Below are 16,271 nucleotides of genomic sequence, written 5' to 3'. Positions count from 1 at the left end.
GGGTGAAGCGGCAATGATACATCTCTAATGTATCTATAATTTTTGCTTGTTCCATGCTGTTATATTATCATTCTTGGATGTTTTACGATCCTTTTATAGCAACTTTATATCATTTTTGGTACTAAGCTATTGACATAGTGCCCAGTGCCAGTTGCTGTTTTTTTCTTGTTTTTTACTTCGCAGAATATCAGTACCAAACGGAGTCCAAACACAACTAAACTTTTTGGAGAATTTTTATGGACTAGAAGGAACAACATGGTCCAAAGAAATACCAGAGGGGTGCCCCAAGGGGGGCAAGACCCACCTGGGCGCGCTTGGGGGCCCAGGCATACCCTGGTGGGTTGTGCCCACCTCGGTGGCCTCCCACACCGCCTCTTCGCCCTATAAATACCCAAATATTCTAGAAACCCTGGGTAAGACGTCGAAACACAATTCCAGCCGCCGCAAGTTCCAAAACCACGAGATCCAATCTAGACACCATTGTCGGTGTCAAAACCGGTGGATCTCGGGTAGGGGGTCCCGAACTGTGCGTCTAAAGTCGATGCTAACAGGAGACGAGGGACACGGTGTTTACCCAGGTTTGGGCCCTCTCTATGGAGGTAATACCCTACCTCATGCTTGATTGATATTGATTAATATGAGTATTAGAAGAGTTGATCTACCTCAAGATCGTAGTGGCTAAACCCTAGAGGTCTAGCTTGTATGGCTATGATAATGAGTCTCCTATCCGGACTAAGTCCTCCGGTTTATATAGACACCGGGAGGATCTAGGGTTACACAAGGTCGGTTACAAAGAAGGGAATCTACATATCCAGTCACCAAGCTTGCCTTCCACGCCAAGGAGAGTTCCATCCGGACACGGGTGCAGTCGTCGGTCTTTGTATCTTCACAACCCATCAGTCCGGCCCATGGCTAACAGGCCCGACGCCCGAGGAGCCCCTGGTCCAGGACTCCCTCAGTAGCCCTAGAACCAGGCTTCAATGACGAGGTGTTCGGCGTGCAGACTGTCTTCAGCATTGCAAGGCAGGTTCCTCCTCCAACGTCTTCCAAGTAATGTGTTCGGCTTTCAATTCAATGCCGCACCCCTCGGCTTCTGTGCATTTATGACTTCATCCTCCACGGGTCGGGCGAATGTGGGTGGTCAGGGTATTTTTTTCAAATAACACCCTAGCCCTGCAAGAAAGAATGTCTATTTAAAGGGATTGGATCTCAGATCCTATCGGCATCACGCGGAGAAAATCCTCAGATACCGCCAGGCGAAACCATTCCAATATGGCCAACATTCCCAGCTCCTCTTCCTGTTCCAACCTAGAGAGAGACGAGTCGAAGAGGTGCTCCTTGCCCCACAACCAATTGGTGAAGTTGCAAACGCAGGGATTTCTCCCTCCTGCAGATCTGGTCCCTGTTCGAGCAGGACTGGCTTCCTTCAATGGCAAAACCCAGGCGGAGGATTTCCCCAATCCGTCTGCGGGAGAACGAGTGTGATTTGTTCCCTATATGCTGAGGGGTGAGGGATTTCTCATTCACCCATTCCTTCGAGGGCTTCTGGAGTACTACGGCCTCCAGCTGCATAATTTTACCCCGGTCTCCGTCCTGCACATCGCGGGTTATGTCGCTTTATGCGAACTATGCCTGGGTTGCGAGGCTGATAATACCCAAGTGCAGGGAATCATCATAGAAATTTGCAAAGGTGGAAGTGATAAGTATGGAGTGTCGAACCCACAAGGAGCTAAAGGTAAGATCAATATTCTCTCAAGCCCTATCTGCCACTGATATGACTCTACGTACACCGAACGTTTGCTTCCAACTAGAAACGAGAAATAAAACTACGTTGTGGGTATGAAGTGGATAACTTTGTATGATATCAGAGAGCTAAAATATGAAAGTAGGTGCTGTTATCATAAAGTTAGAATATATTACTAAATATTATAAATAGCGAGTGTGGAAAAATGGTGGATCGGTGTGCATAATTGTCCTAGGCAATTGTTAACAAGACCGATAGTCGTCATTGCAATTTCATATGAGGGAGAGGCATAAGCTAACATACTTTCTCTTCTTGGATCATATGCACTTATGATTGGAACTCTAGCAAGCATCCGCAACTACTAAAGATCATTAAGGTAAAACCCAACCATAGCATTAAAGCATCAAGTCCTCTTTATTCCCATACGCAATAGCGCCCTTACTCAGGTTTGTGTTTCAGTCACTCACCAACCCACTATAAGCGAATCATGAATATATTGCAACACCCTACATCGGGAATCCCTCACGCTTGCGCAACACGAAGGGAACCATAGGACAACACCAAAATAAAACATACAACTCGTACCAATCTAGATCATCAATCAACCCAAAGACAAAGGGTATCAACTCAAAACATCATAGGATGGCAACACATCATTGGATCATAATATGTGGCATAAAGCACCATGTTCAAGTAGGGATTACAGCGGGGTGCGGGAGAGTGGACCATGTAAAAGAGATGAGGGTGATGATGATGGTGATGTTGATGAAGACGATCACCGCGTCGATGATTCCCCTCTCGATGGCACTTTGGTGCCACCAAGAGAGAGGAGGAGAGGTTCTCCCCCTTGTGCTTCCTCCTCCATGGCCTCCCCCCTGGATGGGGAGAGGTCCCCCTTCTGGTCCTTGGCCTTCATGGTGATGATGGCCCCTCCGGGATCCTCCACCATGCCCTCCGGTGATGATGGCCCCCTCCGGCAGGGTGCCGGAGAGGGCCTAGATTGGTTTTCAGTGGCTATAGAGGTTTCTAGCGGCAGAACTCCTGATCTAGGTTAATTTCTGGAGGTTTCTGTATGTATAGGAATTTTTGGCATTGGTCTCACGTCAAGGAGGTGCACGAGTCGTCCACGAGGCAGGCCCACACGCCTAGGGGGGTGGGCGCGGCCCCCTCCCTCGTGGACGGCCCGGGACTCTTATGGCCCAACTCTTTTACTCCAGGGTCTTCTTTTGGTCCATAAAAAATCCTCAAAAATTGGCACGTCAATTGGACTCTGTTTGGTATTCCTTTTCTGTAAAACTCAAAACAAGGAAAAACAGAAACATGCACTGGGCTCTAGGTTAATAGGATAGTCGCAAAAACCATATAAAATAGCATATAAATGCATATAAAACATCCAAGGTTGATAATATAATAGCATGAATACTTCATAAATTATAGATATGTTGGAGACGTATCAGCATCCCCAAGCTTAATTCCTGCTCGTCCTCGAGTAGGTAAATGATAAAAGAAATAATTTATGAAGTGTGAATGCTAGCAAGTGCATAACTTTCATCAATGGTAGTTCCAATCACTTCTTTAGCATCATTATGTATCATAACAGTAGCTCATTTTCATAAAACTTTTCATGATCAAGTAACAAGCTATTCACATGTTAAAGTACAGATCATAAACTTTCTTGAAACTAACAAACTATATTCTCAGTCATCAAACAATTGCAATTCATCTTATTTTCAGGAAGGGTCTATGTCAGAGTTTTGATTCAGCAAACTCCACATACTCAACTATCATTTAATCTTTCACAATTGATAACACTCACATGATATTTATGGGTTCAAAGTTTTAATCGGACACAGAGAAAGATAGGGGCTTATAGGTTCGCCTCCCAACTTTTACCTCAAGGGTAATGTCAACAATAATAGTTCATGATAACTTACATCCAATTATATATATATATATATATATATATATATATATATATATATATATATATATATATATATATATATATATATATATATATATATATATATCAGGATCTTTCCAACACAATGTGCTTGCTAAAGGATAAAATGTAAAAAGGAAAGGTGAAGATCACCATGACTCTTGCATAAGGTAGAAGATAAAATTAAAAGATAGGCCCTTCGCAGAGGGAAGCAGAGGTTGTCATGCGCTTTTATGGTTGGATGCACAAAATCTTAATGCAAAACAACGTCACTTTATATTGCCACATGTGATATGGACATTTATTATGCAGTCCGTCGCTTTTATTTCTTCCACATCACAAGATCGTATAAAGCTTATTTTCTCCACATTAATAGATCATACATATTTAGAGGGCAATTTTTCTTGCATGCACCGATGACAACTTACTTGAAGGATCTTACTCAATCCATAGGTAGGTATGGTGGACTCTCATGGCAAAACTGGTTTAAGGAATGTTTGGAAGCACAAGTAGTTTCTCTACTTGGTGCAAAGAATTTGGCTATCATGAGGGGGAAAAGCAGCTTAACATGTTGGATGATCCAAGACAATATACTTTATTTTGGATATAAGAAAACATAACCCATTACGTTGTCTTCCTTGTTCGACATCAACCTTTTACCATGTCATATTTTAATGAGTGCTCGCAATTGCAAAAGATGTCCAAGATAGTATATTTATATGTGAAATCTCTCTTCCTTCAATATTCTTTCATGAATTGTTCAAGTGACCAATTCTATGCTTGCTAACTTTCAATAACTTTACTACCTATACTTATTCTGTGTGAAGTCATTACTCCCCATGGTATAAATGTATGAAACATATACAAATTCAGATTTATGATATTCAATTATTCAACCATTTACTCATAGGATATACGTGAAGCACGTGAGTAAATGACAAACTACTCCAAAAGATATAAGTGAAGGACACCGAGTAGTCAAGTAATTAACTAGCCATGGGAGGATTCTTTTTCATTTAAGATTTCAGATCCAATGATTTTATTCAAACAACAATTAAAATTGAAAATACGCTTCAAGCAAAACACATATCATGTGACGAATAAAAATATAGCTCCGAGTAAGGCATACCGATAGTTTTTGAAGACAAAAGAGGGGATGCCTTCCAGGGCATCCCCAAGCTTAGGCGCTTGAGTCTTCCTTGAATATTACCTTGAGGTGCCTTGGGCATCCCCAAGCTTAGGGTCTTTCCACTCCTTATTCTCCTCATATCGATATCTCACCCAAAGCTTGAAAACTTCAATCACACAAAACGTAACAGAACTTCGTGAGATAGGTTAGTATGATAAAGAGTAAACCAGTCACTTTGGTACTGTCAAAGACAAGGCTCTTAATTGTTTTCACACAATGCCTACTGTACCATATAATTTCTACAATTTATATTGAGAAATATAAGTCATAGAAACTAGAAAACAAGCAAACTATGCAATGAAAACAGAATCTGTGTGGGAGAGAAGCCACACCTTTATAAAATGTTTACATACTATAAGATGAATAAAACATCAGCAAAAACAATTATTTAAATACCTTTTATAATTAATAAGATATCAAACTAAATTATTTGGGGACTACAATTTTTTCTTACAGTGGACTAAATTGAAATAATAAATTAGAGGCTAAGTATATATTTTACAAAAACAAAAATAATAGGAAACAAAGATAAAACAGAATAAAAGAAAAGAAAAAACAAACAAACAAAAATGAAAGGAGAAGAAAACCTCCCCACCCTACTGGACCGTGGCCCAGCCGGCCACCCGGGCCAATCAGGCCGACCCTGCCGGCCACTTCTCCCTCCACCTTGTTCACTCCCTCCCGTGGCATCGACCGATGCCCGCCACGGCTCCGGCCGGAGCTGTGGCGGCCATCCGCGGCCACTCCAGCAACGCCCTGGCCTATAAGGCCCCCGCAAACCCTAGATCGGTCCTCCCCTCCTCCTCGCTCGCTCTCCTTCCCCTCCCCTCTCCTCTGGCTCGATCCCGAGCTCGGCCGCTCGAGCTCAACACCACAGCTCACCGTCGACGCAGGCACTGGACCTAGCTCGCTTCGCCGACACGCGCACTGGACCTAGCTCAACACCACAACTCACCGCCGTCACCTCTGTCCGGCTCAGCCTCGATTAGCCGTGCCCGGTCGCGACCCATGCCGATTGCACGCATGCACGGCCTCGACCGATGCTGCATCGCGCCTTGCTGTTGCTGCCGGCTTCTGCTGCGTGACTGCTGCTGCTCCCTGACCTGCCCCCTCGCCGATTCCACCTGAGCGCGCCTGCCTCTGCCACTCGGCCCCCCTGCTCCTACTAGTTGCTGCTCAAGCTGCTGCCGGCCATGGCCTGGCTGAACGTCCGCGCCGCTGCCCAGCCCCATGGCTCCCTGCTCCGTCCCCCCTCGCGCCATGCGCGCCCGTTGAGGCCGCTGGCACCGAGTGCCTGCACGAGCCCATCCGGTCCCCTATTGGGTTCGTGGGGATAAGCCCCCAGATTAGATTAAGTGCTAACCCCCTTGTGTCTATGACTAGTGGGGCCCGCCCCCTGTTAGAACAAAAAAAGAGAATTTCAAAATAACTATATAAAATTAATAATTAATTAATTCATTTAATAATTAATTAACCTAATTAATATTGCTTAGTTAACTAATTAACTACCTCACTAGTTTAATCAGTCAATGACAAGAGGGCCCCACCCTCCTGTTGACCAGTCAAAGTTTGACTAGTCAACTGGGTCCACTGGCCCACATGTCAGCCTTTGTGTACATTCTGTGTACACAGGCCTGGGTACGCGTGGCAATTTAACATTTATTTTCGAATTAATTTAATTTCCAAAATGGATTAAAAATTTAATAATTAATATAAAATAAACCGTACCTCGGATGGGAAAACTTTGTACATGAAAGTTGCTCAGAACGACGAGACGAATCCGGATACGCAGCCCGTTCGTCCGCCACACATCACTAGCATAGCAAACACGCAACTTTCTCCCTCTAGTTCATCTATCCGAAAATGCAAAACACCAGGAATACTTTCCCGGATGTTTTCCCCCTTCGCTGGTACCACCTCGTACCGCATTAGGGCACACCTAGCATCATGCTTTGTCATGTCATGCATCGTCATGCATTTGTTTGCATTATATTTATTGTTTCTTCCCCCTCTTGTCTCGCTAGACACCGAGACCGATGCCACTACTACCCAGTACGACTACGGTGTTGACGACCCCTCTCTCTTACCAGAGCAACCAGGCAAGCCCCCCCCCTTGATCACCAGATATCGCCTACTCTCCTCTATACCGCTTGCATTAGAGTAGTGTAGCATGTTACTGCTTTCCGTTAATCCTATTCTGATGCATAGCCTGTCATTGTTGCTACAACTGTTGATACCTTACCTGCAATCCTAAATGCTTAGTATAGGATGCTAGATTATCATCAGTGGCCCTACATTCTTGTATGTCTGCCATGCTATACTATCGGGCCGTGATCACTTGGGAGGTGGTCACGGGTATATACTATATACTTTATACATGATACATGTGATGACTAAAGTCGGGTTGGCTCGAGGAGTACCCGCGGTTGATTCTGTCGGCGTTCTGGGAACGGGGGTCCCCAGACTTGCCTGCCTGTGGCCTGCGGCATGGCTCGGGTGGGGGCCCAGCACGGCATATCTTCATCATCCCAAGCTCAAGACCCTCGCGAGGGGCCTAGCCTCGCGGGGCAGACGACAGGAAGCTTCCTCAAGAGCGGCCTCATCAGGCAGGCTCGCGAGGAGGCGGAGAGATCAATGCAAGGGTACCTCGCGAGGATCCCATGACGCAAGCCATGACGATCAAGGCCAGGCAGGCGCTGGCCTGCGCAGGGTCCTTGTTTCCCCTTTGGTGCAAAGGGGGCAAGCACAGGACAAGGTATCAGGCAAAGGTTACCATTCCGGTGCAATGATACCAAGACCAGCCGGATGGCCGGACGGAGGTCACCGTGGATCCCAAGACGGTGTCATCACCAGTGCTTTTGGCAGCCGAAGACCACCTTTGGTCAGGATAACTTGTACTAGATGTTCCCCTTCAAAATGGCCACTTGTTGGCGCCCTTCCCGCTCAATTATTCGTGGAGAGGCCCAGGGCTTCTATAAATAGAGCTAGCCTCCACAAAGAGAGGGGGAGAGAAACCCAGTAGAGACTAAGTAGAACACACCGCACCAGCTCAAGAACACCCCTCGCGAGGCTGTTCTTCCCTTGTACTGTCCATCATCAGCCCCAGAGGCAATCCATCACACCACACACTGGAGTAGGGTATTACACCACAATGGTGGCTCGAACCAGTATAACCCTCGTGTCTCTTGTGGTGTTCATCATTTTCATCTTGCACGAGAGGATCGGACGTAGATCGGTAGGGGAGAGATCTCTGCGCGCACCCCAGTGTTCGAACCTCAAGGGTCTGTCGGAACCCGAAATCCGACATTTCACGCGCCAGGTAGGGGTGCACCGGAGTTCCCTCCCGACGGCCCGCTCTCCACCAACACTGCGTTCCATCCTCATGGCGGACAACGCGCCGCCCGCTCCGGCAGCAGACACCAGCGCTGGGGCCAGGGGGCTCCAGGCCTTGGCCCCCGCCTTGCGACGGGTGCAGTGGCCGTGCAAGTTCAAGCCCGAGATGCCGCCGCGCTACGGCAGCGCGATGGACCCGCTGGTTTTCCTGTTGGCATATGAGGACGCCATCCTCAAGGCCGGGGGCGACGACCGGGTGATGGCCAACTGGTTGCCCATGGCCCTCACCAGTGTCCCGCGCATGTGGCTCCTCCACCTACCGATAGCTTCTATGACCTCTTGGGAGGAGCTACGCGACCTCTTCCTCGCCTGTTTCGCCGCGCCAGCACCGCCCGTCGTCGCGGCTCTCCTGGGTGGTTCCCAAGCACCACCCTCGAGCCACCACGTCAAGCCATTCACCCGTCAGATCAGCGCTGCATCCAAGCGCCAAGAGGCCCCCCGGGGCTGGGCGGCGCCCGAGGCCGATCTGACTTTCGGCGCGGATGATCACCCTTCAACCCCTCCGGTTCGGGCGCACTCCCAATGCTGTACACCCCCACCATCTGCCAAGTGGCCGTCACCAGGACCCTCATCGACGGTGGTGCCGGCCTCAATGTGCTCTCGGTGGAGGCCTTCAGCCTCCTTCACATGCCACCGGAGCGGCTCCAGCCTAGCAGGCCCTTCTTAGGAGTCGGAGCCGGTTCCACCGCCTCCTTGGGGCAGATCCGCCTCCCAGTGACCTTCGGCACCTACGACAACTTCCGCATAGAGCTGATCGACTTCGACATCGCCCCCATCGGCCTCCCCTACAACACCATCCTCGGCTACCCGGCCTTGGCCCGGTTCATGGCGGCAACTCACCCGGCGTACAACCTCATGAAGATGCCCGGGAGCAGCGACATCCTCACCGTTCCAGGAGACGCGAGGATGCGCTGCAGGTGCTCCAACTCGCCTTCAAGGCGGTCGCGGTGGCACAGCACACCAGCACCAACACCCTTGAGCCCAAGGGAGCTGCGCCAGCTAAAAAGAAGCAGTTGTTCACCCAGGACAAGGCAGAACCAAGCAAGTACCGGTCGACGAGGACGGGTCCACCAGCGCCACCTTCACCATAGGGGCCAACCTCCAGCCCGAACAGGAGAAGGCCCTGATCAGATTCCTGCACGCGAACAAGAAGGTGTTCGCGTGGGAACCAGATCAGTTAACAGGAGTCTCGAGAGGTGTGATCGAGCATCACCTCAACGTGTGCCCCAACGTACGCCCCGTGAAGCAGAAGGCAAGGAGGTAGTCTACTGAGAAACAGGCTTTCATCATTCAAGAGACCCGGAAACTGGAAGCAACAGGGGTTATCCGCGAGGTCCGCTGCCCCGATTGGCTGGCTAATCCTGTTGTCGTGCCAAAGAAGGGGGGAAGGAGCGCATGTGTGTCGACTTCACCAACCTCAACAAAGCCTGCCCGCAGGACCCATTTCTGCTCCCCTGCATTGACCAGATAGTCGAATCCACCGCAGAGTGTGACCTATTATGCTTCCTGGATGCCTTCTCGGGCTATCACCAGATCAAGATGGCGGTGGAAGACGTGGATAAGACTTCTTTCCTAACCCCGTGTGGTGTGTACTGCTATACGTGCATGCCATTTGGGTTGCGCAACGCAGGCGCAACCTTTCAGCGGCTGATGTACATCGCTTTAGGCCGGCAGCTCGGGAGGAACGCTGAGGCTTACGTCGACGACATCATGGTGAAGTCTCGGGAGGCAAAAACCATGATACAGGACCTGGAGGAAACCTTCGCGATCCTCAACGAAGTGGATCTACGGCTCAACCCGGAGAAATGCGTGTTTGGAGTCCCCTCGGGCAAGCTCCTGGGCTTCCTAGTATCCCACAGAGGCATAGAGGCCAACCCGGAGAAGGTCAAGGCGGTCGAGGACATGAGCCCGCCGAAGACCCTCAAGGAGATGCAGAAGCTCACCAGGCGTGTAACCGCGCTAGGGCGCTTCATATCCAAGCTAGGGGAGCGAGCACTACCCTTCTTCAAGCTTATGAAGAAGAAAGGCCCCTTCGAATGGACTGAAGAGGCCGACAAGGCGTTCCAAGAACTCAAGAGGTACCTTATCAGCCCACCGGTGATGGTAGCCCCTCGCCCTCAGGAGCCCCTGGTGCTCTACCTTGCGGCCACGCCCTACTCCGCTAGCGCAGCTCTGGTGGCGGTCAGGGAGGAGCGCCTGGCCAAGGCCGCATCGACTGACCAGGCTGAAGCAGAGCGAGGCCAGGAGGGCCTCGCGAGGACCGTGACCACAGCCAGAGAGGGGCAGCCGCAGCAGGAGGGCGCACCCAGGGCAGGGGAGGCCCCTTCAAACGATCAAGAGCTGGGGGCTCCGTTGCCTCAGGAGACGCCTCGACCCCTGGAGGACGCAAGCTACGCCAACACCTTCAACCTCGTCGAGCACCCCGTGTATTTCGTCAGCACAGTGCTACGGGACGCGAGGGCGTGGTACCCCATGCCTCCAAAGCTCCTCCTCGCGCTATTGGTGGCCTCACGCAAGCTGCGGCACTACTTCCAAGGCCACCCCATCAAGGTCGTCTCGGCATACCCCTTGGAGAGGGTACTCAGGAGCCCCAACTCAGCTGGAAGGGTCGCTGAATGGAACATCGAACTACAAGCATTTCAACGGGAATTCAGTACGACCAGGGTCATCAAGGGAGCCGCACTTGCAGATTTCGTGGCAGAATGGGCAGAAGCACCGGGTCTCGAGGCAGGCGAAGACCGGTCACTTTCCCCAGTAAGTGAAGTGCCAGACGGCTGGGTCATGTACTTCGATGGGGCGTTCTCCCGACATGGCGCGGGAGCTGGCGCGGTGCTCATATCCCCCACTCAAGACAAACTCTATTACGCCATGCAACTCTGCTTTTAGCACGGAGAGAAGGTCTCCAACAATATAGCAGAGTACGAAGGCCTGATAGCAGGCTTGGAAAGCCGCGATCGCCTTAGGGGTAAAGTGCCTCACCATCAAGGGCGATTCACAGCTCCTCGTCAACTTCTCCAACAAGATATACGAGCCAAAGGACGAGCACATGGAAGCTTACCTCGCTGAAGTCCGCAGGATAGAGAAACAGTTCTGGGGGCTGGAGCTGCAGCATGTGCCTCGCGGCACCAATCAGGAGGCCGACGACATTGCCAAGAGGGCGTCTAGACGGCTGCCACAGGAACCTGGCGTCTTCGAGGAGTGGCTCTTCAAGCCCTCGGCGGTGCCGTCGCTATCGGGCACGGTGCAACCAAGGGAGGAGCCTCCTCAGCCGCCTGCCTCGGGAGCTCCGATCTGCGGCCCGGCCTCAGGGGCACGCCTGCTCCTGGCGTTGGAGCCTCAAGAGGTATGTTGGATCCCAGAGCTCAAGGACTACTTGATGCAAGGGATTCTGCCAGAGAACAAGGAGGAGGCGGAGCGTGTGGCACGACAGGCCACGGCTTATGGCATCCAGGATGGCGATCTCTACTGGAAGCGGCCAAATGACGTGTCCCTACGTTGCATTTCTAGGGAGCAAGGAAAGGAATTGTTGGCAGACATACACGGCGGAGACTGCGGGCACCACTCGTCGTCGCGAACCCTCGTCGGCAAGGCGTTCCATAGCGGGTTCTACTGGCCCACAACACTCAACGACGCCGTTGAGCTGGTGAAGGCTTGCGAGGCCTGCCAGTTTCACGCTAAACAGATCCATCAGCCCGCGGGGGGTCTACAGACCATACCCCTCTCATGGCCATTCGCAGTGTGGGGGTTGGACATTCTGGGCCCGTTCCCTCGGGCGCAAGGGGGCTATCGCTACCTCTACGTCACTGTGGACAAGTTCACCAAGTGGACCAAGGTGGAAGCTATCCGCACAATCCCGGCAGGCTCGGCAGTCAAGTTCATCAAGGGCCTCATGAGCCGGTTTAGGGTGCCTAACTGCATCATCTCTGACAACGGTTCACAATTCACCAGTAATCTCTTCAAAACGTATTGTGCTAACCTTGGAACGCATATATTCTCCGCTTCGGTGGCACACCCCGGAGCAATGGCCAGGCTGAACGAACCAATGCCGAGGTCCTGAGGGGCCTCAAGGCCAGGACCTTCAAGAAGAAGCTGGAGGCCTGTGGCAGGGGCTGGTACAATGAGCTCCAGTCCGTGCTGTGGTCAATCCGCACGACAGCAACCAAGCCGACTGGCGAGACCCCGTTTTTCCTTGTCTACGGAGCAGAGGCTGTTCTCCCTCACGAGGTCAGGTGTCGCTTCGCATGGGTCCTGGCATTTTATGAGGCTCAGCAGGACGCCATGCGGGCGACGGATCTCGTGCTGGGGGAGGAACACCGTCGGGAAGCCGCACTGCAAGCGGCAAGGTATCAATAGGCGCTACAACGATACCACTTCCGCAACATCCGCCCAGGACCCTTGAGGTAGGGGATCTCGTGCTCAGACGGGTTCTCTCCAGGGAGGGGCTACACAAGCTCTCTCCCATGTGGGAGGGCCCGTTCAAGGTTGTTCATGTTTCCAGGCCTGGCTCCGTGTGCTTGGAGACTCCGGGGGGAGTACCCATCCAGAACGCATGGAACATTCAACATCTCTGAAGGTTCTACCCTTGAGCGAGGCCTAGCGCCTAGGAAAGGCCCGGTGCCTGTGAAGCTATCACGTTTTGGGAAAGGCCCGGTGCCTGTGAAGAAGGCCAATGCCTGTGAAGCTATCGCGTTTTGGGAAAGGCCCGGTGCCTGTGAAGAAGGCCAATGCCTGTGAAGCTATCGCGTTTTGGGAAAGGCTCGGTGCCTGTGAAGAAGGCCAATGCCTGTGAAGCTATCGCGTTTTCGGAAAGGCCCGGTGCCTGTGAAGAAGGCAAATGCATGTGAAGCTCGCCGCCCGTGATATTCTCATGTAATAATGAGTGGGGCTGTACACGCCCTGGAGTCTCCGGAGTGCCGCCCTTGGGCCTCGGGGGCTCCCGCCCACGTCCAGTGGCAACACTTAGCTCCGCGCTGGTGAGAAGACGTCGAAGACTAGAATAGGTGCCGGACGCGGCTTTTTCATTTGCTTTTTGCAGTTGGCGTGTTTATTCCCGTTTGAAGTCTTATTGGAGTTGTTGGCGTTCCTGGCTTGTGACTCTCTGTATTTTTCATCCACTCGCCTCGTTTTCTCTCGCACAAGTCTTGTGAGGGATGTTCGCGAGCGCCCTCGCGAGCGTCTTCCGCCCCGATCATCTGGAGCTTTCCTGTCTGATTCCTCTGCGGGAGCACCCCTCCCAGTCCATGCCTCACGGGCATCGCGACACAAATGCAGGACCTAGGCTGATCGCCCCCGCTGCCGGGACCAAAGGTTACCCCTCTAACTAATCCTTGCAGGGCATGAAGCGCATGGCGAGGCCTCAGCCTCCGGAGGCGAGGGCCGCATCAAGCTCCACCAAGCTCAAATGACTCCCGCACATGGACACGCAGCACGGAAACATAGCGCAGAAATGGCAAAAGCAACGCGACACTTGACAACAACAGTTCTAACACGCCCCCATGGGGCCCTGTACTACCTTCTTCTTACGCAAGAAAGGAAGGAAACTAAATGGACACGACCTGTCCAACACCAACCTACAGCAAAAGCTCGAGCTGCTCCTGGGGTTTAGGCGGACGCCTCCTCTCGCTTCACCGGGGCGCGGCGGCGGGTGGACCCGCTGCCTTCACCCAGGCGGGCGCGACGGCGTGGGGGCTGGTCGTGGCCACCGCTGGAGGAGCTGCTGCCTGAGGGAGAGTCACTGAAACTTGGCGAGCCCCAAGCACCGCCGCTGGCACGCCTGGCGCTGTCTTCATGCTAGTCGGTGCCGGGGCTGGGCAGGCGGCCGCGGTCACCATCTTCAGGGCAGCACCCAGCGCGGCGACCATCTTCCCCAAACACCCTCACGTAGAGGGTGGCATCACCATCGAACTTGAAGTGCAGGGTGCACCGCTGACCCAGGCCGCGCGCGCGGGCAAACGTTTGCCAGCCGCGAGTCAAGACCCCATTTCCGGAAGGGGAGACCTCTAGCGAAGCCCAGAAGGCCCTACTGCAGCAACCATCCGCCTGGAGCCAGAAGCCGCACCGGGCGCTGGCCGGCAGCTCACCTACGAAGAAGCGGGGGAGCTGGAGCCAGGTGCTGGTCGGGTCTGCCGACCACACGGCGAACTCTGGCAGCACCTCCGCCAAGCGAAAGCGCGGCCTGGGGGGCTGCGCAGTCACGACATGCCTCCCCTCGGCAGTCGAGCACTCACCACCGCGCAGGGAACCGCCTCCGTGGCCACGGGAAGCCGCTGCGGAGACCGCGGGATGCTTGCGAGGACGACCCCGGCCGCGCCTGGCCGGGGGGAGTCAGGCCCTGCCTGGAGGGCCTTTCCCTTCTCTGTGGCCGAGAATCTCTTCGAAGCCATGAGAACGGCGAGTGGCCGAGAAGAATAAGGGAGTAGCAGAAAGGGGTGAACTGAGGAAGCTCACACGGCCCCGTACTTATAGCCGGGGAAGGCCAACCACTAAGCACCATGACCTCAGGTAATCATGACCCATATCTTTGCATGCAGGGACTTGTGAAGTCGTGTAGTTGCTGAGGCGTCGTGGGAAGTGCAGACGCCCACGCCCAATCAACCGCCACGCGGCGCCCAAGGCCGCAGGCTATTAGGCCCGCGGCGCTTCGTGCTTGCCCCTTCGCTTCTCTGCTAAGCCAAGCCCGCGCACACCTTGGGCCCGGGGGCTACTGTCGGCGTTCTGGGAACGGGGGTCCCCAGACTTGCGTGCCTGCGTCCTGCGGCGTGGCTCAGGTGGGGGCCCAACGCGGCCCATCTTCATCAGCCCAAGCTCAAGACCCTCGCGAGGGGCCAAGCCTCGCGGGGCGGACGACAGGAAGCTTCCTCAAGAGCGGCCTCATTAGGCAGGCTCACGAGGAGGCAGAGAGATCAATGCAAGGGTACCTCGCGAGGATCCCATGATGCAAGCCATGACGATCAAGGCCAGGCAGGCGCCGGCCTGCGCAGGGTCCTTGTTTCCCCTTTGGTGCAGAGGGGGCAAGCACATACCAAGGTATCAGGCAAAGGTTACCATTCCGGTGCAACGAGACCAAGACCAGCCAGACGGCCGGATGGAGGTCACCGTGGAGCCCAAGACGGCGTCATCACCAGTGCTTTTGGTAGCCGAAGACCACCTTTGGTCAGGATAACTTGTACTAGATGTTCCCCTTCAAAATGGCCAATTTTTGGCGCCTTTCCCGCTCAATTATTCGGGAGAGGCCCAGGGCCTCTATAAATTGAGCTAGCCTCCACAACGAGAGGGGGAGAGAAACCCAATAGAGACTAAGTAGAACACACCGCACCAGCTCAAGAACACCCCTTGTGAGGCTGTTCTTCCCTTGTACTGTCCATCATCAGCCCCAGAGGCAATCCATCACACCACACACTGGAGTAGGGTATTACACCACAACGGTGTCCTGAACCAGTATAAACCTCGTGTCTCTTGTGTTGTTCATCATTTTCATCTTAGTTTGCACGAGAGGATCGGACGTAGATCGGTAGGGGAGAGATCTCCGCGCGCACCGTAGTGTTCGAACCTCAAGGGTCTGCCGGAACCTGAAATCCGACAGATTCACGAATTAGGGGCTGGAAGGACATACTTTCCCAACTGCCCTCTGTGTGGATCTTTGTGGCGAAGCGACAGGGCAGGTAGAGACCACGTAGGAGACAGGTGGGCCTGGCCCTGGTCGGCGTTCGCGGTTATTTCAAAATAACACGCTTAACGAGATCTTGGTATTTGATCTGAGTCTGGCTACTGGCCTATACGCACTAACCATCTACGCGGGGACAGTTATGGGCACTCGACATCGTGGTATCAGCCGAAGCCTTCGTGACGTCAGCGACTGAGCGGCGCGCGCTGGGTTGGACTGGAACGCCTGCTCTTGTATAAGGGAGGCTAGGTCTGCTCACCGGCCGCGTGCGCAACGTGCAGGTGTGCAATGGACGATGGGCCCAGACCCCTGCGCCATAGGATTTAGACCGGCGTGCTGA

Source organism: Triticum aestivum, chromosome 1A (genome assembly GCF_018294505.1).
Source record: "Triticum aestivum cultivar Chinese Spring chromosome 1A, IWGSC CS RefSeq v2.1, whole genome shotgun sequence".
NCBI classification, from domain to species: domain Eukaryota; kingdom Viridiplantae; phylum Streptophyta; class Magnoliopsida; order Poales; family Poaceae; genus Triticum; species Triticum aestivum.
This window is presented reverse-complemented; position numbering follows the sequence as displayed.